This window comes from Pelodiscus sinensis, chromosome 31, assembly GCF_052426305.1.
Source record: "Pelodiscus sinensis isolate ZL-2025 chromosome 31, ASM5242630v1, whole genome shotgun sequence".
NCBI classification, from domain to species: domain Eukaryota; kingdom Metazoa; phylum Chordata; order Testudines; family Trionychidae; genus Pelodiscus; species Pelodiscus sinensis.
The window spans coordinates 13,660,334-13,673,514 of NC_143082.1; the positions used below are offsets into that span (position 1 = coordinate 13,660,334).

Genomic DNA, 13,181 nt, shown 5'->3' on the forward strand with positions numbered 1-13,181 from the left:
CGGATGACAACTCATTGGCACTGCTGGGGGTGGGCAGGGAAAATCCCATGTGTTGCTCCCACACCGGGAATGCCTCCCCGCACCTCCCGAAAATTTGCCATCTCTTTGGAAAACCTCATCCCCTGGAGATGTTTCCTTCCAGGCCCTGAGCTTGAGACCCCCTCGCTGGGGACGCAGGCCCCTCTTACGCTCACCCCACACCCTGAGCCGCGACATTTGGGGGGTCGTTTGAGAGCACCCAGTCCTTGGAGAGCTGGCTCCAAGCCACGGCTCCTGCTAACTCCCCCCAGGGCTCCGGAGTGGGGAGAAGTCCCCCACCCCGTTTGCCCCAGCCCCGTGGACTCGGAGGCAGCGCCCTTGCAAGCAGCTGCCCAAGATCGCGGTACCACCCACGTTCGTCCTGCCTGCCCCCCCAGTCCCTCGCCGTGACTCTGCATCGGTGGCCCTGCCTCCCACCCCGGCCCCTCCAGGCCCAGAACTTCGATGTGAACTCCTCCCCTCTTGTACAGCCCCTGAGAGCCGGATGGGTCCAGACCACAGCCCCAAGGGCCACAAACGGAGGCCGAGCAGGCAGAGAGCATGAAAAAGCGCCCACCTGAAATGATGCCTGGATGGGGCAAGTTGGGAGTTTGCAGCCGGATTTGGCTGCCTGTTGGTGTGAGTGTGTGTGTGTGTATACATGTGTGCGCGTACATACTGTGTGCGCGTGCGTGTGTTTATGTGTGTATACGTACTGTGCGCGTGCGTGTGTGTATACGTACTGTGCGTGTGTTTGCACGCTCTGTGTGTGTGTATGTGTGTGCGCGCACGCTCAGTGTGTGTGTCTTTGCAGGCTCTGTGTGTGCATGTGTGTTAGTGTGTGCACTGATCCATCCCAGGTTTTCAAAGTGTCTCTGAAATTGTAGACAGCATGCTGTGTGAATTCAGTTGTAGGGTCTTCCCTCACACCGCCTCACACAGTGCACAACCCTCCTCCACCCTCAGCCTTCAAAGTTTTTCTTAAAAAAAAAAAAAAAAAAAAAGCTTCGAAAAACTGCTCCACAACTTGAAAGGGGCAAGAAGGAGAAAAAAATTTTTTTGTGTCTTTCCTGACACTTCCCCCAAAGCCCCAGCGCAGCATCAAAGCCGAGCAGCGTAACGCTGAGTCGCTCTCCCATGTGGAAAGACTCAAGAAATCATCAGGAAAGTTTCTTAAAGAAAAACAAAACTTCCTTCTCCAAGGTGGTCCCGGGCTGCAGTCTGAGAATGGAATATTTATAACCCGGCCTGCGTCGGGCAGATGGGACAAAAAGCACATTTTTTAACCATTTTTTTTCCTTCGAGTGGATTTCCAGGGAAAAGACAGAAACGAAAGATGGGGAAAGTTTTGTGACGGGGAAGGCTCGCAGGCTCCGTGGCTGCCGGTTTGGGTTTGCTGGTTTAATCCTTTCGCTGGATGTTACATTTTTCTCCGGGAAAGAAGCCAAGTCCCCCGAAAAGTGGAGTTCCAGCCTCAAGGCACCAAAGCGAGCGATTTTGGGGGAGAAAACACCGAAAAGGAAAAGAAAAGGGTCCTTCCTTTGGATCGTGAGTCACTAGCCCGTTCCAGCTCCCAAAGGTACGATTCATTTTTTTAGAATCACTTTTTCTTTTATAAAATGTTAACTACAATTCTGAGGGGAGCAGGAATTTTGCCCAGTATTGTGGTTTCTGGTTCCAGGGGATTGTTTTGCTTTTAGGACACTTTGTCGCAGGACCTGCCGGAAGGATTTTAATTTTGGGGTTTTTTTTCAACCACACAAACCTTGCGAAAGGCTTGATCCTTTTTGGCCGCGGCGAGATGCGTAAGTAGCTATTCCGTGACTCCAGACTTCGGTGCCCACAGGCAAAGCGCAACTGTAGCTAGTTGGCTTCGAATTCCTATGTGCCCCATGGCCAACAAAACCCAGCTGACTTGACAGTAAATTTCCCTTCGTCCAAGTTTAATTTGCAAAGTTTCCAAGTCGCTTTTTTCTCCTCTCCCTTCCTCTCCTTTTGGCAATGCAATCCAGGAGGCTCCCGACGTCTGGACTCAGATCAGGTCCAATGAACCCAGCCGGGAGTGTGTGTGTGGGGTGGGGGGCACGGCCAATTACTTTGCCAAACTGGAATTTGCGGGGGTGCTTTCCTGGGCTGCGGAGACACACGCAGGCCTGGTGGCTGGGCCGCGATCGCCCAAGGAGATGCGGCCGGCTGGTGCGAGGCAGAGCCTGGGGCGGGCGGGCGGGGTGGACGCCGGTACCGGGACAGACCAGGTGGAGGAGAGGGAGGGTGGAGACTCCAGGGACAGGTGCAGCCTCAAGGTGAATGCAAAGAGCGGGCTGCTCCCTTGGGGTATCTGTGCAGGGGCGGGGAGGGCCCCGCAGGCCAGGAGGAGGGAGCTGGGGGGCGGATGCTGCTGAGGCCCCGAGAGCAGGGGATGCCCCCCAGCCGGGGTTGTGGATCTGGGGGGAAGGAGGCGATGGGGCTGGGTGATAAGTGGGCACCTGGAGCAGCCCGTCCGTGGCTGCTGGGAATCCCCGGCGTGCCGGCTGCCCCCCCCCGCCCCCCAGAGCCCCCGGCCGTGCCAGGAACACCTGGGCCAGCCCCTGCCCCTCCGCGGTGCCAGGCCCATCTCCAGCGCGGCGGCCGGGGCCTGACCTCGCCGGGCAGAGGGAGCCGGAGCCGGCCCGGGCGCGGTCCCGCCGCACCCCTGGTCCCTTGGCCGGCTGCCGGGCAGCGTTGGCAGGGCCCGTTCAGGGCGAGGCTGCAGCTTTCACACTCCCCAGAGGAGCGTCCCAGAAGCCACCGGGAATCAAACCCGGGGGCCGGGAGAGGCCAGTGGCTGCCCCACCCGGGGAATCCTCGGCCCAGCCCAGGGGCCCTGAGCTGCACGCTGCCGCGTCAGCAGTTCCTGGGCTTGCCACAGAGATGTTCAGGGCTGGGTGGGAAGGGAGAGCCCCTCCATGGCGGGGGGCTCGGCAGGAGGTGCCTGGTGATAACACCTGGAGGTGCCGACGGGCCGGGTGCTGCAAAGACCCGACCCCAGATCAGGGCCCTGCCCGGCTGCATGGACCCGACTCGAAATCATGGACCCGACCTGAGAGCAGGGCCCGCCAGGCTGCATGGACCCCAGATCTCTACCTACAAACTCTGCCCGAGAGTCTCGGCCTTTCGGGGGCTCACGCACCACGGCCCATTGAGCCCTCGGCCTCCGCTGAGCCTGCCGGCTCGGTGCCCGGGGTGCGAGTGGCTTTTCCAAGCAGACCCCCCGTTAGGAGCCACAGGGGCCCAGCGGGCGCAGTGCAGGAGGGCAGCCAGTTCTGCTCACATCCCTGGGCCGCGGCTGAGGCCCAAAGCCGGGTGCTGACGCGGGGGCACCGCATCGGCTTGGAAACAGCTTGAAATTCAGCCCTGTAGACAAAGCCCCGGTTCAGCCAGCGCGCGGGCTCCGAGCTGCAGCCCTGAGAAGCGGTTTGCTCCCAGGGAGAGCGTGCATTCGCGTCCCTGAATACCCCCTGCGCCCCGCTCGGCCCGGCTCCCTGGGCGTCTCCGTCGCTCTCTGGGCCCCATTTTCAGGGGCCACACATGGGCCCTGCACTCGGCCACGCCCCGTGGCCCGAAGGGTGCATCCTATGGTGCCAGGAGCCAGCGGGGCCTGGCCCAGCTCTGCAGCGCCGGGGCCGTGCGAGGCTCCGGGGTCGCTGGACAGGGGCTGGTTTTGAAGGTTAAATATCAATTTACATCAAGCGCATTGTTTGCCCCTGGGCCCCCCAGGGCTGTTCTGGGACTGCTGGGTGGCCAGGGGCCGGGAGCCAGGGCCCTGTTCCTGCCTTCACCGCTGATTCCGGCTGGGTCCCTTGGCCCCTCTGCGGCTCTGGGGTGGTGACATTGCAGCTACGACTCCCTGTCTCCCAGGCTGTAAATTGTTGGGCGTCTCTGGCTGCCAAAGCAGCGGGTGCCAGGCCAGGGCGGAGGGGCAGGGGCTGGGTGAGGCAGTGCCAGGACTGGCGGAGAGGCAGGGTGAGCAGGCGGCAGGGCAGGGGTCGGGGCGGACGCAGGGCAGGCCCTGGGATACAAGTGGCCTCGGTGAGGGGTACAGCCCTTCCGCCTGTTTGTTGATTTGTGCGACTGACTCCATGTGACGCTCGGTCCCCGCCCAGCGCCGGCTCCTGTCGGCTCCGGGGCAGCTGGGCACGGTACCCCCGGCCAGACGGGGGCCGCAGCTCTAAAGCTGCGGGGGAGGCTGCCTCGCATCCCGGCTTTTCTCGGGCCCGTCCCGGACGCTCGCCCGCTCTCAGCGTGGCTTCTGGTCTATGGGTCATGTGGGTGGGGGATTTCAGTCCCCCACTTGGGGGCTGTGGATCAGGGGTGAGGGGCACCGGCAGGGCTGGGGGGTCAGGGGCTGGAGGTTGGGGGTGAGGGGTGCCGGCAGGGCTGGGGGGCTGCAGGTCGGCAGTGAGGGGCACCGGCCAGGCTAGGGGGCCGGGCTGGGGGGCTGGCAGAGGCTGCAGGTGAGGGGCTCCGGCACAGCTGGCTGGAGCTTGGCTGCAGTGCGGCACAGGGAGCCGGGCGAGGCTGCCCGCTGCAGAGAAGCCTCCGTCCCATGCAGTGAGTCATCGGACACCTTGCAACATGTCGGGGCCCTGGGGTGGGGAGGGCGAGGCTGGAAGCTGGAGCCGAGCCCACAGCTGGAGACTCCCGTAACTCGAGGCCCGCTGGGGGGGGGGGGACACCCCGCACCTGGTGGCACCTGGGTGACCTTTTGCATTCAAAGGGGGCCAGCTCCATTGTGCTGTGGGCTGCTAGCTTACAGCCCCCCTCAGCCCCTCGCCTGCCCTGTTCTGCTCACACGAGGCCTCACCCGGCCCCCCCGCCTGCCGCGTCTCCCCCGGCCTGTGCCACCGCCCAGCTGGCTTTATGGGTGTCTTCGCCCAGCCCCCGTTGGGGCAGCCGGGACGCCCGGGTTCTGCTGCTCACTCGGACGCGCAGCGTGTCTGTGGGTCCAAAACCACCACCTCGCCCTGCCTCAGTTTCCCCAGTGCCGGCAGGCTGCAGCGATGGCGCCAGACGGCTGGCGAGGCTCCGTGGGGAAGGCGAGGGGCTGCAGAGCCCCCCCCCCCCGTAGGGCTCCCAGTGAAGTTGTGTCTCCGCTTTGCCTCCCAGCAGCCCCTCCCACCCTGCCAAAGCTGCAGAGAAACCAGGGTGCAGCTGCCGGGAGCAGGAAGAGGCAGAAACAGCTGGGGATGAGGAGTTAGGGGGAGTTTGGGGCTGCCCCTCTGTCCCCTGGATCTCAACACACCGCCCAGTTATGGGGCGTGCTGGAGCCGAGCTGTGCGGGTGGGGCCAGTTTTCTGCAGGCTCGCTGCTACGCGGTGAGTGGCTTGGGGTATGGCCGGGAGGCTGGGCTCCAGGCGAGGTGTTTTCTATTTCTTGTCCCCTTCTGCAGCGGCTGAGGGGGGAACTGCCGACAGGGGAGCATCCTGCCCCAAAGTCGGAGGGGTTTGATCCCTTTCCCAGGCTCGCATCTGCCCAGCACCACACGGTCCTTCCCCATCCTCCGCGGCAGCCCCGCTGCACTGTCTGGTGGCCAGGAGTTCCGCAGGCTAGCCGGGGACTGGCTGGGTCCTAGCTGGGGACGAGAAGCGGGACACTGTGGACGGGTCTCACACACCACAAACGCCAAGCGTGTCTCCCCCATAACTCCTCCCCCGCCCCACTCTCTGGGGGTGACGGGGCCGGCGAGCGGGGGTGGGGATGGCTCTGCTGCCCAGGACTGGGCGGGATTGTCTGCTCAGCCCGGGGCAGGCGGGACTTCCTGAGCACAGAGAAAGGGGGGGAGTTAAGGTCATCCATCATGGGGGGTGGAGATTTTGGGATTTGTTCCCCTCCCCCTTTGCTTCCCTGGGGGGAGGCACCGGCCCCTTGGCCATCCTCCTGAGCTGATAGGCCATTGTGAGATCCTACCTGGATGTCCTGCTTTCAGCAAGGCGTGTGTGTGTGTGCAGGTGCGTGTGTGCGCATGTGTGTGTGTACATGTGTACGTGCATGTGTGTGTGTGCATGTGTACGTACGTGTGTGTGTGCATGCGCGTGCGGATATGTGTATGGGTGCGTGTGTCCACGTGCATGTGTGTGCACGTATGTGTGTGTGTGTGCATGTGTTTGTATGTGTGTGCGCACGTGTGCATGGTGCATGTACGTGTATTTGTGTGTGCGAGTGCACACGTGTGTGAGCTCACAGGCGCTGTGGGGCACTCTGCTGGACAGCCCCATGTGGATTTACCAGCTTGCCCAGGAGGCTAACGGAGAGCTGGGGGAACCCCCCCCCCAGAACAGGGCACTGCGGGGCTTGGCCACTGCCCAGGGTCTGAACTGGGGTCTCTGGAGCAGGACCCCGGTGCAGTAGGTCTCCCCCCCGGCCGGCATGTGGCCCCTGGCAGCCCCCGGCTCTGCAGGGCGGCACAGAGGAGCTAATGGGGGGGCGTCTCCTAGGGAAGCTATGGGGAGCCCCTGGGGCGCTCGATGGAGGGGAGCCTGGAGACCCGGCACTGGCCTGGCTGACCCAGCCCCGTCCCCGGCCTCGGCTCTCCCAACCCCCGGGCTGCGGACCACCTTGGAACTGGTCCCCCGCCCTCCCCACGCTGGGATCAGCCTCCTTTCAGAGCCCCTGAACCTGAAGCGATGGGCTTTGAGGCAGCTGTCTGGCCCCGCAGATTAGCAGCGGGGTCTGAATGAGGCAGGCGGCCCACGGGAGGGGTCAGGCGCAGTGGGGGGCTGGGATGGAGAGACGCGGCCCCGTCCCGGACAGGGCGAGCAGGGGCCGGCCTGGCGCTCCTGGGGCAGCAGGACCGGCCCCCGGCTGGGCATTCCGTGACTTGTGGGCCCCCCGCGAGCCCTGGGGCTGAAGGGACCCAGCGGCCCAGCTGGAGGGTCCTGCTGAGCACCGGAAGCCCACGGGGGCCCTGGGGAGCTGGCTCTCCAGGGGCTGCCCCCAGCGTGGCCAGGACGTGGCCCGGGCAGTGCAGGGGGCAGGCCCTGTGGTGGGCATGGGCGAGGGGCGTTGGGCGGCGCAGTGTTTGCCTGGGGCCGTGCAGCGTTCAAGCAATGCAGCCCTGGGCTGACCTCGGGGCCACGGGGGGGGGGGGGGGGGGGGGATGGCGGCTGATCTGTGGCTGGGCTGGGCTGGGTTGGCCAAACTCCCCCAGAAGCCAGGCCCCAACTTGCCCCTGCCAGTGTCTGGGCATCGGAGGGGGTGCCAGCCCCCCCCGGCCCCTCACCCCAACACCCAACACCCATAACATCCAGCCCCTCACCCCAACAGCCAACCCCCCACAACACCCAGCCCCTCACCCCAACACCCTATAACACCCAGCCCCTCACCCCAACACCCAACACCCATAACATCCAGCCCCTCACCCCAACACCCAGCCCCCCACCCCCCCCTCACCCCAACACCCAGCCCCCCATAACACCCAGCCCCTCACCCCAACACCCAGCCCCCCCCCAGCCCCTCACCCCAACACCCAGCCCCTCACCCCAACACTCCTATAACACCCAGCCCTTCACCCCAACACCCCCCCCCATATAACACCCAGCCCCTCACCCCAACACCCAGCCCTTTACCCCAACCCCCCATAACACCTAGCCCCTCACCCAATCCCCCATAACACTCAGCCCCTCACCCCAACACCCAGCCCCCCATAACACCCAGCCCCTCACTCCAACACCCAACCCCCCCACCATAACATCCGCCCCCCCGGCAGCTCCCCAGTCCCCTGGGCCAAGCCCCCAGCAGGGGCAGCCTAGGGTGGGGGCCTACGCAGAAGAGCACAGTTAGCTGGGGGGTGGATGGGGTGGACGGAGGAGGGGTAAGTCTCATGCCGGGCCAGGACACACAGTGATCTGGGGAGCTCCCTGAGGGGTCACTGGGGAGCTGGCGGGGGGGCACTGGGGGGCGCTGGGGAGCAGCTTGGCCGGGGAGGGCCCCGGGGTTCGCAGGGCAGCGGCTTGGCTCCCGGCCGGGGTGTATTTCCCACACACGAGGAGCTGCCTCTTCGCTGGGCCTGGGATCACGGCCTAACCCAGCCCTGACGTCAGGTTCCCCGCCCGGGGCTGGGGGCCGTTAAACCTGCGGGAGCCGGGTTGCACCAGCTGGGAGAAGAGGGACGGGGCTAAGGGGCAGGGCAGGGCTGGCGGGGCTGAGGGGCAGGCGTGAGGGGCAGGGCAGGGCTGGCGGGGCTGAGGGGCAGGCGTGAGGGGCAGGGCAGGGCTGGCGGGGCTGGGGGGCAGGCGTGAGGGGCAGGGCAGGGCTGGCGGGGCTGGTATTTCCCCTGCCGGCTCCCAGGAGGGACCAAGCTCTGAGAATGGCCCCTCCTGCCCATGCTCTGGGGACAGGGCTGGGGGCTCCGTGCCGGGCCGGCAGGGGGATGCTGCGTCGGCCCCACACGCCCTTCCGGTTAGAACAGGGGGCGGCAGGTTCCCGCCACTGGGACCTCCAAGCATCCGGCCCAGAAGCTACTTGCATGGGGAGAAGCATCAGCTTCCCTCGAGGGGCAGCAAGATATGGGGGGGTGGGTTGATCCCCCCAGGTATTGGGGGGCAGATGGACACAGGGTCCTGTCCGTTTGTCTGTCCACCTAGCTATATGTCTGTCGGTCTATCTATGTATCCATCCTCATACATCCCCCATCTATCTATCTATCTATCTATCTATCTATCTATCTATCTATCTATCTATCTATCCCCACACCCCCCCTCTATCTATCTATCTATCTATCTATCTATCTATCTATCTATCTATCTATCCCCACACACCCCATCTATCTATCTATCTATCTATCTATCTATCTATCTATCTATCTATCTATCTATCTCCGCACACCCCATCTATCTATCTATCTATCTATCTATCTATCTATCTATCTATCTATCTATCTATCTATCTATCTCCGCACACCCCCTCTATCTATCTATCTATCTATCTCCGCACACCCCCTCTATCTATCTATCTATCTATCTATCTATCTATCTATCTATCTATCCCCACACACCCCATCTAATCTATCTATCTATCTATCTATCTATCTATCTATCTATCTATCTATCTCCGCACACCCCATCTATCTATCTATCTATCTATCTATCTATCTATCTATCTATCTCCGCACACCCCCTCTATCTATCTATCTATCCCCATACACCCCCTCTATCTATCTATCTATCTATCTATCTATCTATCTATCTATCTATCCCCACCCACCCCATCTATCTATCTATCTATCTATCTATCTATCTATCTATCTATCTATCTATCTATCTATCTATCTATCCCCACACACCCCATCTATCTATCTATCTATCTATCTATCTATCTATCTATCTATCTATCTATCTATCTATCTATCTATCTATCCCTACACACCCCCTCTATCTATCCCCATACAGTCCACATCTAACCATCTATCTCAATACATCTTTCTTTCTTTCTTTCTTTCTTTCTTTCTTTCTTTCTTTCTTTCTTTCTTTCTTTCTTTCCCTCCCTCCCGGCTCCCGGGGACTCTCAGGCCGAGGCCGCTGTCCCCCATGCCCGGTGCGCGGCCTGCACGCCGGGCGCTGCAGCCGCTGGCCGCGGCCCATGTTGCTGGCAGGCGGGGGAGGAATGCGTGTCAGTTTGAGTTTCTTGGCAGGGAGAGCTCCCTGCAATCCAGCCTGCACTTGGCTCTCAAATTTATGCCCATAGGCTGCTACTTGGGTGGGCCGGGGCCGGCTGGGCGGAGGGGGGGAGCTGGCTTGTCGTTCCCATTGGCTGCTGGGACGGGAGCGCATCTCCTGCTCCCCCTCCTGCCCCAAACTCTTCCTGCTGGGGGGTGGGGATTGGCAACTCACCCCCTGTAATCTGCAGCCCCCGGCTGGTTCAAACCTCCAGGCTATGCGCTGGGCCCCCCTGCTGACACGGGTGGGCACCTCGGGAGGGCAGAGGGGGCACAGCCGGGAGCTGGGGTCCCCCATAGGGTTCTGGGAGAAGCGCCGAGTAAAGCCAGGCCCCCAGCCCAGGCCCACGGAGACGCCTGGACCCTGGCTGGGGGAGGGGAAGGCAGCATGGCCCCGTGTCTCCCTGGTGTGCTGGAGCGTGACACCAGCGCATGAGTGGGTGGCCGGGCGTGCCCACAGACACGTGCTGGGTGTGTAGGGGGCAGGGGTGAGCTGCAGACATGTTGTGGCCATCTGCGGGCTGCGAGTGTGCATGGGAGTGTAGTGTATGTGGCATGCATGCATGTACCATGTATGTAGCAGGGGGTGCTTGTGTCTGTGCTCTGCATGTGTGCATGGAGCCTCATGTGCATGTTCTGTGCACAGTCCGTGTGGCAGGCATGTGGCCTTGTGTTGTGTGTATGATCCATATGGCAGGCATGTGGCTGGGTGTGTGTTGTGCATGCAGTGCATGTGTGAGGCCATATATGTTGTATGTACAGTCCATGTGCATGTGACAATGTATGTTTGGTTTACAGTCTGTATGGGATGCATATAGCAGCATGTGTGTTGTATTTACAATTTGTGGGGCATGCCTGTGGCTGCAGGTGTTGTATGTACGGTCCGTGTGGCATGCATGTTGCAATGGCTGTTGTGTGTATGGTCCGTGTGGCATGCATGTTGCAATGGCTGTTGTATGTATGGTCCATGTGGCATGCATGTTGCAATGGCTGTTGTATGTATGGTCCGTGTGGCATGCATGTGGCTGCAGGTGTTGTATGTACAGTCCATGTGGCATGCATGTGACCGCAAGTGTTGTACGTACAGTGCGTGTGGCCATGGGTGCTATTCATACAGTCCGTGTGGTGTGCTGGCGGGTGGTGCATGCGTGTCCCCGGGGGAGGCAGCTGAGGATGGTGTGAAGCAGGGTCGTGCTGTCCCCCCAAGCTGGGTGTTTCCACCGCGTTGCGGGGGCCCCTCCCATCCAGAGGCTGGCCCGGTGCTGCCAGTGGGTGGAGATGGGGGGGCTGGCTCAGGACTAGAAGCCGCCAGAGACCATGGACAAGAGGCTGAGCAGGAGGCCACCAAACTGCTCCCCACTGCCCTGCCCTGGGGGGAGCCAGAGAAGCCCCCAGCGCAGCAAGTCGAGGGGGGGCTCTGGAGTGTGGCTGGGAGGTCACGGCCAGTTGCCCCGAGTCCATGGGCCCAGGCTGTCACCCTCCTGCCAGTGCCCCACTGTGCCACCCTGCTGTGCCCTGGGCTCCCCCGCAGCCCTGCCCCTCACCCCTGACCCACAGCCCCTGCCAGCCCAGCCCTGGGCTCCCTGCACCCATCTCTGCTCCTTGCAGCCCGTGTGCACCGCTGTCTCGTGTCCACGGCATCTGCAGCGGTGCTGGCATCTCTCCTGTCTCCCCGCGGGCGGGGGGGGGAGCTGCAGCGCCGCAGGGGGGTCTGTCCGTGGGGTAGCAGGGGGCTCCAGGACCGGGAGCAGTCAGGGCTGTGGAATAGAGGCAGGGCTGGGCCACGGACCAGCAGGCGAGAGCACAGGGCCACGGAGCCAGGCCGGGCGTTCTGCCGTGGCACAAAAGGCCTTGGGCGGCGCAGCGCAGGGGCCAGGCAGTTGCGGGGCTGGGTGTGACCCACTCGCCTGCTGCCCGGTCCCAGGCAACGGAACAGGCCTGGGCGTCTCGCCCACCGGACTCGCGGCTGGTGCCCAGCAGTGCGTGGCGGGGAGGGAAAGGGAGATGCCAGTCGGCCTAGCTCCCCTGGTCAGTGGTACCAGCAGCCGCTTTCACGTGGGCCAGAGGTACCGGCTGCTGGAGGGTAGTGTGCGCAGGGCCCCAGCAACCCTACAATAACAAACCAGTGTGCACAGGTCCCCAGAAACCCTATAATAACAAACTAGTGTGCACAGGGCCCCAGAAACCCTATAATAACAAACCAGTGTGCACAGGGCCCCAGCAACCCTACAATTAGAAACCAGTGTGCACAGGGCCCCAGCAACCCTACAATAACAAACCAGTGCGCAGGGCCCCAGCAACCCTACAATTAGAAACCAGTGTGCACAGGGCCCCAGCAACCCTACAATAACAAACCAGTGTGCACAGGGCCCCAGCAACCCTACAATAACAAACCAGTGTGCACAGGGCTCCAGCAACCCTACAATTAGAAACCAGTGTGCACAGGGCCCCAGCAACCCTACAATAACAAACCAGTGTGCACAGGGCCCCAGCAACCCTACAATAACAAACCAGTGTGCGCAGGGCCCCAGCAGCCCTACAATAACAAACCAGTGTGCACAGGGCCCCAGCAACCCTACAATAACAAACCAGTGTGCACAGGACCCCAGCAACCCTACAATAACAAACCAGTGTGCGCAGGGCCCCAGCAGCCCTACAATAACAAACCAGTGTGCACTGGGCCCCAGCAACCCTACAATAACAAACCAGTGTGCACAGGGCCCCAGCAACCCTACAATAACAAACCAGTGTGCACAGGGCTCCAGCAACCCTACAATAACAAACCAGTGTGCACAGGGCCCCAGCAACCCTACAATAACAAACCAGTGTGCACAGGGCCCCAGCAACCCTACAATAACAAACCAGTGTGCACAGGGCCCCAGCAACCCTACAACAACAAACCAGTGCGCACAGGGCCCCAGCAACCCTACAATAACAAATCAGTGCGCACAGGGCCCCAGAAACCCTACAATAACAAACCAGTGTGCACAGGGCCCCAGCAACCCTACAATAACAAACCAGTGTGCACAGGGCCCCAGCAACCCTACAATAACAAACCAGTGTGCACAGGGCCCCAGCAACCCTACAATAACAAATCAGTGCGCACAGGGCCCCAGAAACCCTACAATAACAAACCAGTGTGCACAGGGCCCCAGCAACCCTACAATAACAAGCTGTTGTGCACACAGCCCCAGCACTACCCAGAGACCCTGCAAAAAACAAACGGTTGTACTCACAGCTCAATACTTCGCGGAGACCCTACAATAACAGAAAGGAAATGGCCGCGGTGAGCGACTTGGTGTTGGGCCTCCGGGAGCGAGAGCAGCGCTGAGTTTGTGGGGGCCTGCTGGGGGCCGTGGGGGGAGGAGAGGCCATTGAGAGAGGCTCTGCGGTCTCGGGGTGTGATCTCGCCACGGTCCAAGGCAGTTCCTGGGTCCCCTGGGCCAGCAGGGAGTGTCGGACTCTGGCGTCC

At 61.8% G+C, this 13,181-nt stretch overlaps 1 protein-coding gene across 1 annotated transcript in view; it reads left to right on the forward strand.

Annotated features, from left to right (window-relative positions):
- The first annotated feature begins 665 nt into the window (after positions 1 to 665).
- The window catches only part of GLI1 (GLI family zinc finger 1), a 34,581-nt gene continuing 22,065 nt past the window's right edge, over positions 666 to 13,181 (forward strand). The window contains exon 1 of the mRNA XM_075901789.2: positions 666 to 1,597. The gene's annotated coding sequence lies outside the window, so the exon portion shown is untranslated. The remainder of the gene's footprint in view (positions 1,598 to 13,181) is intronic.